A 3,917-nucleotide genomic window follows, 5' to 3' on the forward strand; every position below is an offset into this window, starting at 1 on the left:
GTTGAGAACTCATTGACATATTAGTGCAATGTTTTCACATGGGATACGAACAACTGCCGTCAGTTATTATTTATTTGTTTATTTATTTGAGATGGAAGACGACCAGACTTGCCATATTTGGTCAGTGTTTCACTGTATCATGATTATAATAATGATAATTATGGTAACAATATGTAATATGACTAACATGCTTCAGATTCAAAATATTACAGAATATAATGTTCATCATGAATACTGAATAATCATGTATGTACGAATATTCATGAGTATAGCTATATGATATTTCATTTGAACTATGTTAATCGATGAATAATTGTAAAAAATTAAATTTTATTGTTTTTCTTTGTTACGTCCGTGTCCTTTATTTCTCTCTCGTCCTGAACAGGTTCCATCTTGTGTAAAGTTCCTCCCCATGTTTTATTATTTTACCACATTCATTGTTTTTCCTCTTTGTTTTAAATACAACAAACACTACCCAAAAATTAAAATGCACTGAAAATTAACTCACCCTTAGCCCATCCAAGATGTAGATGAGTTTGTCCTTCATCAGAACAGATTTGAAGAAATTCAGCATTGCATCATTTGCTCACCAATGGATCCTCTGCAGTGAATGGGTGCCGTCAGAATGAGTGTTCACCCTGCTGATAAAAACATTACAATATTTTACAGTTGATGTATACAATTCCAGTCCATCATTGACATCTTATCATTCAGGCATTGTAATTGTGTTTTTGCTTGTAAACGGTGGTTCATTTCTGCATATTTCTCTTCTGATTCAGACAAGACGACTTCTTCCACTGGAGAACGCAATAATATGGATATAATACAGAGGATATAATCTAGAGATGCAGCATTTCACTTCACAAAACATTAACTGATTTACTAGAGTCATGTGGATTACTGGTCAATGTTTTAATCAGCTATTTGGACTCTCAAGGTGCGTTTCCATTACAGATTTGTGCAAAACTTTTGTGATGTTTTATAAATGTTGATAAAAAAACTGTTACGAAATGACAGCGTTTCCATTAACGATGTTATGCGACTAAAGCTTATTTTTTTCCTCTCGCGATAAGTCATGGCGATGGATGTTTGTATGTTTTATGTATGTCGGAGCCACCGCACTAGCCGTTTATTTTAAACATAGAAGACGTAGACATCTATTTTACAGGAGAGCCGGCTCTGGGACACTTGGTATAAACACATTGACTAGAGTGGCCACCATCAGCTCCGTGGACTTGTGCAGTGTAAATAAAGGTTTATCCAAGCTTTGATGGCAAGGAAAGCCCCTTATTTAAGTGTTGTGTAGTCAATGCTTGTGTAAGTGGCCACATATGAGGGTTTTTTAGGTTATAGTACATTAAAGCATGATTATGTGGCGTTTATGTACGCAGGGTGAGCTGTAAATGCAGTTTACATTGCAGTTTTATGAAATATTCCATTTTTGAATTGCCTGAAAAATCACCTCATGAGAGCGTACAAACTTTTATGCGATATATGAAAGTTTTTGCGAAATTGATGTGTTTCCATTAGGCATATTTTCAATTCGCAAGTTCAAATTGCACATTTTAAGGGTAATGGTAACACAGCTTCATTCTGACGGCACCTATTCACTGCAGAGGATCTATTGGTGAGCAAGTGATGTAATGCTGGATTTCTCCAAATTTGTTTCTATGAAAGACACAAACTCATTTACATCAAGGATGGCCTGAGGGTGAGTACATTTTCAGCAATTTTTCATTTTGGGTAAACTATTTCTTTAAAGTAAGAGCAGGTGTGGACATTATTTAACTGAATTGTGTAAGACGTCTAAAAACAGTCTGTTATGTCGCTTTAATGTTGGAAACTGATATTTGTTATTTATCATTTATTGTATTATGTATTATTTATTTATAGCTATTAGTTATTCTTGGAGTTGTTTACCTAAAGAGGGGTTGCACTTATGTCACGATTTGGTCAGTTTTCCGGATGCGCAGCCATATTGGCGATACTCGGATGTAAACAACAGCATGCTAATATATGCTATGCTATCTAAACCGTGGAAAAAAATGTGGCTGCTAAATCATATAGAGGACTTAGTAAGCAGGAAAAGGCGCAATATTGTGACAAACTAAAGTTAATAGTTTGTAAGGATACATACAAGCAGTATTAATTAAGACATCAGTCTAATATTTCACCTACCTGACTGGAAATGATAAGAACAAACACAGTGTTGTCAAGATTCTTGCCCTGGAAATCCTGCTTCACTTTGGCCAACCACAAACGCCTTTTGTTCCCTCAGACAGGTTCTGCTTGATTTGTAATAACTTTTGCTAGTCTAGTATTCCAAATGTTTTTCCCGGTATAAATATTAAGTAAAGCCCAATACAGGACAATAATTGACCATTTTCAGCAGCAATAATCAGCAAAATATGCGAGTTTCGGTCGATTCAGTGGCACTGTTTGTGTTTACATTAAGTGCCCGATTAATGACGCCTAGTGAAAAGTAAACACTCTATTGAGGGTCAGAAAGCTCTCGGATTTCACCAAAAATATCTAAATTTGTGTTCCGAAGAAAAACTAAAGTCTTACGAGTTCATAATGTTGATATATTTTAATTATATTTCATAATAATTAATAGTAATAAATTAAAATGTTGAATCGATTGACAGCCCTAATTACTGTAGCATTTCTAGCATTCGCACATCATCTCAGGCACATGGCACAGAAGGAGAGAATCACAAGGTCGCGTCCTTGAAAACCAATGCTCTGTTCTCTCAGTTATTGAGCCTTGATTCCAGCGCTTCTGACACTTGATGTAGCTCCAGTGGGGAACTGAGATAGCATCGTTCACTTCCCTGAGACAGTAGTGGATCACTGTCTTGCTCTCCATCCCCCACTAAACCGGACTGTTTAACCCCTATCAGCATCATCGCGAAACAGAGCATCTAATCTGTATGTTTCGCTCAGCGCTCACCAGAGAAGTATTCTCCTTCCTGGCTCGTGAACGAGTGTTGACAGAACAAACCAAAGGCTATTATACTTTGTCCTCCGCACTGGAGCTGATATGCTTCGTAAGAATTCCACTCATAGCGGCTTGATGTCAGCGAGCCCTGCTGGCGAATCAAAGCCTGGCTAAGCCTCACCCTATTTGCATACAAATTGACCAGCTGATCCCTGTCACTCTGACAATGCAGCCAAGGTACACCCAGACTGCAAGCCCTTGCTAATTACAGCGCGATCCCGCTATATTAATGCCAAATGGATCCCTAGTCTGGAATGAAACCTGATGCTCTGAAGTTTCCTCTTATTGTCGGCCCTTGTGGAAACTTTGAAAAGTTACCCAGTATGTTATGAATTTTAATTGCGCATCAGGACTTGCTGACTCACTCTGCATCCGAACGGCTCCTGCACAGAAGATGAGAAGTTTTTATTTAGGTCCGTGCTGTTTTTTTTTATTCTCAGCACCCTCCTCTCGGAGGAATATTCAGGGTTTTTCATTGTGTCTTTTCGCTATCCAAATGAATTAAATAAATAAAATGAATAAATTATGAACGTTTGCCTTTTGGTTTTTAATAACGTGCAAATGCAGGGCCTTGGATGTCCAATTACACACTGACCCCTAGTGGTCAGTTTAAACCCTCGACTTGTTATTAAATTATCTTTTTTATGCTCTCAAGGGGTAATTTTGAACATTACAGCTAATTGGCTACAGACCTTGATAGGCAAACAAATCAAAGCTTTTAAATCCAAGCTATTAAATTCAGTTCGCTAAAAATAATCGATATTCTTCATTTAGCATCAGGTACTGTTAAACACATTAACACGGAGAAATGACATTGGACTGACCTAAATGTCGAGAATGTGTTTTTAATACAGTCCACGGGGTGGCGTTATTGTGATTTTGCCTTGGCTTTGACCTTAAATGAAAACACAAACGC

Source organism: Garra rufa, chromosome 25, assembly GCF_049309525.1.
Source record: "Garra rufa chromosome 25, GarRuf1.0, whole genome shotgun sequence".
Lineage (NCBI taxonomy): Eukaryota > Metazoa > Chordata > Actinopteri > Cypriniformes > Cyprinidae > Garra > Garra rufa.